At 41.1% G+C, this 8,805-nt stretch overlaps 1 protein-coding gene across 5 annotated transcripts in view; it reads right to left on the bottom strand.

The window, feature by feature from the left end:
• Positions 1-8,805, bottom strand: part of AGPAT3 (1-acylglycerol-3-phosphate O-acyltransferase 3) — an 83,871-nt gene that overhangs the window by 42,719 nt on the left and 32,347 nt on the right. For 2 of the 5 annotated variants that reach the window (XM_027878858.1, XM_027878771.1), the window contains exon 2: positions 3,767-3,893. The exons of the other annotated variants lie outside the window; for them this stretch is intronic. The gene's annotated coding sequence lies outside the window, so the exon portion shown is untranslated. The remainder of the gene's footprint in view (positions 1-3,766; positions 3,894-8,805) is intronic. 5 annotated transcript variants of the gene reach the window in all.

Below are 8,805 nucleotides of genomic sequence, written 5' to 3'. Positions count from 1 at the left end.
AAAAAAAAAAAAAAAAAAAAAAAAAAAACAAAAAAAAAAAAAAAAAAAAAAAAAAAAAAAAAAAAAAAAAAAAAAAAAAAAAAAAAAAACAAACCCAAACCTGGCCTTGCTGCTAAGTCATAATAATATTATCCGGAGACACATCCCGTGACAATATTTGTATTCCCATCTATACTTGCTGCTGCTTTGGAAAGTATTGCCACAGGTCCTGAATCTGTGCCCTTCACCACTTAAACATGTGAAAACAATTGCTGCAATGGCAACAGTGACATTTTCAAAACAATTATAAAAGAGTAAGGGTAAATGCCATTACAGCTTCTTCATAAAGCACTTTTGGTTTGGATTATTTTTTTTCTTCTCAAAATAAGCATCCCTAGGAGATAGAGTTTATAGGTCCTTGATTTCCAACAGCTGATTCCTCCAGCTGGAAGTGGATCTTCTGTTGGCCCAGAGCTGCGACCACCCTGGCAGGGCTGAACAGTGATGGGTCCCAGGCATAAATGTACCCAGCATTGTCCAATGAGGATGCCCTTTCCCTAAGATTTCTGGGGAGCAGAGCAGCGGGGGGAACAGTTTTTGGAGAGCAGGAGGAGTGAGTGCTTCAGAAAACACCACTGTCAAGCTCGCTTCTTCCAAATGGAAGTTACAAGAAGAAGAGCTGAAATGATCTTCTGATGCCCACCTCTTGTATGTGGCTTCAGTAGCTAGAGGAGACACACTGAAGTGAAGGACATGGAAACAATATTTGCCCCGTCCTGAAAGAGTTCAGAGCAACACTTCCCACCTTGCAGAAGAGTGTTCCCATGCTACAAACACACCCAACACACCCAGACCTGGAGTGCTTGTAGACTACCAAGGAAAACTAGTCCTTGGTTATTTTCATAGTGTTCTGACTCAGTGAGTTATCAGTGACTAATTATCTGTTAGACAGGAGAGAATATTATTTCTACATGTTCTGCAGAACTGACTCTTAGCTTAAAAATTAGATCACACCATACCAACAGCAAGGATGGTACCTCTGGTAGCAGCTTTTCAGAACATGACTCTGCCAGTGAAGAGGTCTCTGTCTTACTGGGTTAGAAACAGTCCATTAGCACAGCTTTCACATTGGTAAGTTAAATATGAAAGCAGAGAATGTAACTGGTTTTCCAATGTACTTCACATTTCTCCTTGTCTGGACTACACAAACTCTTGAAACTGTGACTGCCATGACTGCTTTTGTGGGCTGCTTTCAGGTCTAGTCTGATGAATCTTTATGTCCCAGAAGCTCTTTGCAAAGAATGGGTTTTTCCCCTCCTCTTTGTGGACCCCACCTAAGCTTACGCAAAAATTGAATCTTCCATCAGTTGTTACAAATTACAACACTGACAAGTCTGAGAAAGAGAAATCCCTCCATGAAGACACACAATAAGGACAACAGCAGCAGATGACACCTATAGGGCCTCTGCATAAACCCCAAGAGGAAGGAGTGTCTCTAATGACCAATTCTATCCTAATTTGGCCTCCCTATGATCCAGTCCCTCGTCTCCTCATCTGTGTGCCTGCTGGTACCTGCTGTGCTTTAGTTCATGAAGTGGGGATTTGTTCCCCAGTAGCAGCATTCACAGGGATGCTGAAAAGCTCACTACAACTTCTATAACCCACATTAATGTCTACCCATCTGCTCAGGATTTACAGAATCCTAGAATCACAGAATAGCCTGGGTGGGAAGGGACCTTCAAGATGATCGCATCCCTGCCATGGGCAGGGACACCTTCCACTAGACCAGGTTGCTCAGAGCCCCATCCAACCTGGTCTTGAACACTTCCAGGGATGGGGCAGCCACAGCTTCTCTGGGCAGCCTGTGCCAGAGCCTCACCACCCTCACAGGGAAGAATTTCTTCCTAATATCTAATTTAAACCTCCTCTCTGTCAGTTTGAAGTCCTGTCCCCTTGTCCTGTCACTCCATGCTCTTGTAAATAGTCTCTCTCCATCTCTCTTGTAGATTCCCTTCAGGTCCTGGAAGGCTGCAATCAGGTCACAATGAGGTCACCCCTCAGTCTTCTCTTCTCCAGGGTGAACAAACCCAATTCTCTCAGCCTCTCCTCACAGCAGAGGTGCTCTATTCCTCTAATCAGCTTGATGGCCGTCCCCTGAACACTGTGAAGGCCAAAGGAATTACTCATGGGGATTATTCAACCCAATGCAGCTTCCAGCATGGCCATCCCATTCAATCAGAACATTTCATTTCCAGTTTATTCCTCCTTGTAAGTCTAAAGAGACCCAAGATAAGACACCCACGCTATGCTACACGAGGGCACAGGCAACAGGCCTGGCAGCCTGCAGGGCTGAGTATCACTGAGAAGCCCAAATTCTCTTTCCTCCAAACAGAAGCAGAGCCTGAAAATTCAAGAGCTGTCACAATTGGAAATCCTGCCCCCCAAGCATATTTTAGCTTCTCAGTAACACAACGATGGCCTTTTCAAGCCTTAACACACAAAGAAGAGAAGCAAAAATTGTAGCTGTATAAGTTGAAAAATATCCTACGAAACAGCAAACTCACAAAAAAAGGGTATTTTTCATGTATTTCTGGGGCATTGCTATTATACCAGTGTCAATGAGCCCAGGCAAAAATATTTTACACAACCAGCTTTGCCAGCAGCTGGTCACCAAGACACTGCAACAAGGCTACTTTAATGAATCAAACCACTGGATCTCTCTTCACACACCAAAGCTGTAGGCAAGTCAGCATTACCAGATTCAGCTAAACCAATTATTTTTGGGGGGTAAAATTTCAATATTTGGGGTTTCCCACTTAATGACCTGGGATCAATGCTTTAACTTCCTCTATAACACAAAAATGTACATTTGAAAGGGATGTAACTTTGCACAGGATCAGATTACACGCCCTAAACACAGACTGTGGCTGATCCAGTACATGCTGCCCCATGAATCAGAGCTTTGAGAAACATCTTACAGAAATCAACATTTCTTGGGGGACTGTTTGTCCTACAATAGACCTTGAAAGGTTACAGAATACTAAAGCAACAATCTGGGTCTTTGCAAAATCACTAAGATTAAATTACCTTAAAAAAGCCATAAAAAAGATAACTAATTGTCCATGCAGGGGCAGAGTATCAGAGATCATCACCAAAATGTCAATATCTGACACTAACCAAGGAGTGGTTTTAGCATCCCATTCTGAAAAAAAAAACACAAACCCGTCCTACTGCTGTGCCAGTGGGGTCTCAGCAGCTTTCCACTTTCCCTGTCACTGCTTGTAGAACAGACTAGAAAAAAAAAATTAAAAAAAGGCAAAAAGGAGGAAGTCTGCTGATATTTTCATATCCGGTTACTGGACAAAATTTAAAGATGCTTGGATTAAAGGCAGCCTAAAACGACCCCAGAGTAAGCATTCAAGAGATTTCTATCAACTCCAAAAAGGAGCATTGTAAGGGCACAGTTCTACATTTAAGGAAGGAGGAGACAGATGAGTATTTCTAGAGTCCTCTGGAGGCTTATTTGTGGTTAAGTCTCTGCTGCAATGATCACCAACACATACAACATACATGAGACAGCAGAAGCAACAAGCTGAAGCGCTGATTTCACTCCTAAATTAAAATTCTCGGAGTGGGAGACTTCTGACGCCTCTCCCAGCAGCTCATGCAGCTCTATGAAAAGAACAGGATCTGCACCCCTCCCCCCCCTTTTTTTTAAATTTCTAAAACATTATCCCTACAGACAAAACGCAAATACAGAAACGTGGGGGAAGATTTGCTTTCTTACCACCACCACCACCACCGGGGACCACTTCTGGCACCTGGCAACACTCAGAGCAACAGGAGAATCCCCATCTCCTCCCTCCAGGCAAGTGCCACTGCTTATGTTTCAAGAGATTTGCTTTCTCATCTGCCTATAAGCAAAAAAGACATTCCCCGATGAATGAAGGTGAAAATATTTTGTTTAGAAGCAAGAACACAATGCGAACAACACCCAGCTGCAAACCTAGGTAATGAATTCTTTAACTCAAACATTTCTTACTAAAATTACATGTCTTTCTCTGCATTAAAAAAACAACAAACCCTACTTGATCCTTCTTCCCATGTATAATACCACACTCAGCTCCACAGGTACCAACTACCATTGCTTTCAGAGGGTCTAACTGGCTCATATCTTCGAAATTAAAAGCAAGTGTTCTCAATTTACATTAAGTGGTGAAATTGCAGCTTCTATTCAGAACAGAGCAAGGGCTTGCATACACAAGAACTAGCCTACTTTCCCCCAGCTTTACTAATCAGCATAACAAAAAGGTATTTCTTTTACCTACAAACCCTGTCTTGAGAGAAGTTACTGAAATTGAAGCAGAAGCAATTATCTGCCCTCCAAACACACACTTAATCCCTATATTTTATTAAGAGTGTTTTTTAAGATCCTGAAGCAATTAAGCTAATCATTATTTAATTTTAGATTGCTGAACTGGAGATTTACTTCAGACACAAGCTCACTTTCCACATAATTTAGTCTCAGTAATTAGAGATGTACTTTACCCAGAGGTGGCTTGTTTAAAGCGTGTTATCTAATTTCACAAGCCTTACACCATGAAAGTTTCATGCAGAAATCTTCAAACTTAGAGAGGAAACCCCCCAAAGAAACTCAGATTTACCAGACTGCAAACATGTTTTCCTTTAAAAAATAAAATTAAAAAAAAAAAAAAAGAAGAAAAAAATCTGCCCAACAAGTTCACGTATCACAAAACCTAACAAAAAAGCATTTCTACAACCTACCACTCCTTTAGCAAGTCATTACTCCTCTCACACAAACTGCTTCATTTATAACTTATTTTAACCAGGATGTAAAGTCTACAGGAAAATACAAATGCCTTACTAGGATGCCCAGCAGGCACCTGCCACGGGATATAAGCAGCGCTGAATCATCCAGACATTTACAGATTTCTGTGATAGTGTTATCAGAGGAACAGAAATAAGGACCAGACCTGTAGGCTCATACTGTACATACTGACCCTGGGTATCAAGCCATTGGAAAACTGACCAACTCCAACCTATTTCAGACAAATTTGTGTAAAAACATCGTTGAAAACAAACTCTGCTAGGAAATATCAGTTAGCCCTGGTTGCTCCTGCCCACCTGGCTCAGCTTTAGGTCTGTAGCCATTTAATGGCACAACTGTCTACCAGTCCACCTTGGCTGGCACGTTGTCCAAGGCCACTTTAACGTCAAAACACATTTGCTGGTTTTTGGAACAAAGGGTCTCATCTTCCACCACTGCCATTAAAGACAGGAAAACAGATGATGGGGGAAGCATTTCAAAAACACGCACTACTTCTTGCAACTTTTTGTCTTCAAAACTGTCCAGCAAAGCCAACACACGCAAGTGCTCAACACTCAATTAAAAGGCAACTGCATTTAGAACTCCATAAATGCAGAATAATCAGATTCATTTCAAGACTTTAGTGCCAGTACTTTTTTGAACCACTTGGACTTGCCACACATAAGAAAGGCTACAGAACTCATCAAGAGCACATAAGATTTCAGCAAAGACTGACAAAGCAGCATCGGGATTTGAAGCTACAAAGAGATCAGGACACAACAGGTTTGATGCAGGGACTTTACTCAAAATAAATGTAAGTAAGCCTCAGCTACCTGGATATTCAAAAAACATTATTTAATACTTTCTCATGTGGTATAACATTAAACACCTGAACTTGGAGACCAGCAGAGGAACTGGGACAGCAAAGATCCTGCCCAAATGAGATGGTGACAGACAGCATGGGAAGAAAAAAGCTGCAGACACCTTGGAGGTTACTAATGAAAACACAAAACCCCAACAATCGGTCTTTTGGTTCATTTTTAACTGATTAATGGCTGGCATACAAAACCCCTAATTATGTCAGATGATGATAAAGCTGGGAAGCAATTTGAACATGAAGGTGCACTGAGTTATTAATACAACATGCACCATGGCCACAAAGTCTGGAGCCACAGGATTAGGATGAAAGTCACTAATGTACAATGCACAATCACATATATAAAACAAACTAGCTCCAGCCAGACACTGGAGGGTGATTAGTATCTGGAGAAGAAGGGCCTGGATGCACCAGCCCACTTCAGCACAAAACGTCTGTGAGTCACCACTGCGATGCAGCTGCAAAAAACACTCGTGCAGCCCTGGGATGTATCCAGAGAAACGTGTCCAGCGGAGAGAGGAAGCACGGAAAAGTACACAGAGGCACTGCTAAAATCCCATCTGGAATACTGCATAAGAGAGAGGCTGCCCAATTCAAAAAGGAGGCATTAGAAACACAGGAGGCTGAAGGAGGATTTCCAGCACTGACATCACACACAGTGGAGAGAGGGATGGAGGGGCATTTACAGGGAATGCAATTGCTCCTTGTAAGACAGCAAAGATAATCATGAGAAAGGGAAATAAACCCTTTCAGACAAAAAAAAAGGCTCCTGATACCAGAGCAAACAGGTATCAACTGTCCAGGAGTGAGTTTAGGCTTGAACCTTTCAGAACAGCAAAGCTCTGGCAGAAGTTTTTGATTACAATAAACCTACAAGCTTAAGGAAGCCCCTGTTATGACACATTACCTGCTTTCTTCAGCTACAACCATTTTCTGTAGCTGTCTCATCTAAACATTCTTGGAAGGGTCTATAAAACTGTCACCAAGAGCAGCTGGTTCAGTTCTCAGCGCTGAGAACTTGGGGGGAAGGTCATGCTGTGAGTTATGGGGCTAGGGGGGGATTTATAGGGTGAATTATAAACAGTTACCGTAATATTCCTGCATGTCTAAAAGGTAAAAAAATATTGCTTAATTTAAAATAACGTTAGCCACTTTGTTTATATTAAAATCCTCACATGCAAGTATGGTAATAAAAGTGGGCACTAGGAAAGCTCAACCAGTCATGAACAGTATCTCATCCTACTTCCCAATATCCCATGAGGAGGATATCTCTAAAACTAATGCAACATAAGCCAAGTTGCTCCTTGGAATAACCACATTCCCTGGTCTTGAAACAGTTCTTGAAGTCTGCCTTCACAGGCTACCAAAGGGATCTTTGCCTTTTCTCTGCCTTGTACAACGTCTCTCGCGCAGACACTTTACTAAAACTGGTAAAATGAGGTCATAGTTACCAGAATGAAAGAGTGCAACTGGCAAGAGATTAATTTCTGGTTTGATACTGAAGCACAAGCAGCGTTATGCAAGAGAACAGGATCGGAGAGAAAGTTTTAGTCTGGTGCTGTTTATTGTCCTGCTGCCTGCACAAGAGGTACTTGAGCCCTAAAGAATGAGAGAGAAGCTCTTCCAATTTAGCATCTCATAGTGTATATATATATTATATATACTGTATATATAGAGTGAGCATATATATGTGTGCGTGTGTGTATATATATATATCTATATTTATATATATATATCTCCATGAATTGGGCACTGCAAGTTGTATCAAATTGCTTTTCTAATGTCTTCTAAGATGGAACAGATTTAGGCAGTACAGGGAGGATAGAGTCACATTGAAGTACACACATATTTTTTCCATTTCAAAAATGTCCCCCAATTAAATATAAATGTGTGTGCACTCAAACACATTTTCTCTCTTGCATAGTACTTTGCACTGAATTCAACATAACCTCCATGTTTCCATTAGCTACTCTGATACCACAGCTTTGAAAATATTCTCAGTGCTCCAACATTTAAGACATACAAGACTCCAAAGTGCACACATACAACTCTGTCTTCAGCACCATCTTGAAAGGAGAACATTTAATATCTTTTTATCTTCCCCACCCCTTCTTTCCTTTCTCTTTTTCTTAAATAATTTATTAAAATTAGTGAAAGCATTTTCTGGTCAGCTTTATTCCTCCCCATAGGAATTATCAGCATCTTTGAATCTTCTGAGTCTTTACTTGACCCACAGCTTGTTTTACTCTCTAAAGACCACCTTCCATATAATACCCTGATGTTGATGGAGGAATGTCAGGAAAATAAGAAAAGAGGAAAAAATAAAAAGCTTGATAATGTATTTTTAATCACAAATTACCTTCGGATAGTAAAACTGGTTTCGTGGCATGCTTCTCTCAATGTCTTACGGAATCATCCACCATTAACAGAATGGCTTCAAGAAATTTCTTCCTGCCACCATCCCACCACTGTGAACACCACAACTTAAGAAAGAGGGCCTCTACAAACTAATTGCTTCCCTAACAATAATTAGAAATTATTGACTTGCAAGTGCTTTCAGAAAAGGAAGACTTCACTCATAGTAGGAAAAACAGAGAGGATATCAATAAGTTATGACGGGTATACAATGAACAATCAGAAATGTTTTTGCCCCCCTCATAATCCACAACTGAACTGTGAACCTTCTTGTCATGGCTGTGAGTAGACTGAAAAGAAAACTGAAATTGTTAATGACATGGAAATGACAGAGCAAATACCAGTCATTGTGTTGACTGTAAATCCTTTTGTAAGACATCCACTATAAACCAGACTACTGACCTAGATGGACAAATGACAGACAAACCCTCTCCCTTTTCCAAGACAGAAATTACACCTCTGCAGCAAACAAAGCATTTAATTTTCCACAGCAATTTGCAACCAAATCCCTCAGTTGTAAGACAGGGAACAGATAAGTAAGAATGAAGGGGGTGAATGTATCTATGGCCTTATGACACCAGCGTTTTCTTTCCACTCATCACGAGTGAGCTGGAGCACCAGCAGCCCACCAGTTACACCTGTCCATAACCTTCTGTGGAGCCAGGGTTCTGATGGATAAACATCCTTGACCAGCTTCAGCTGTGGC

The sequence above is a fragment of the Empidonax traillii genome, unplaced genomic scaffold, assembly GCF_003031625.1.
Source record: "Empidonax traillii isolate 1590-97213 ecotype Southwest subspecies unplaced genomic scaffold, ASM303162v1 scaffold1:size7828297, whole genome shotgun sequence".
Lineage (NCBI taxonomy): Eukaryota > Metazoa > Chordata > Aves > Passeriformes > Tyrannidae > Empidonax > Empidonax traillii.
This window is presented reverse-complemented; position numbering and strand designations above follow the sequence as displayed.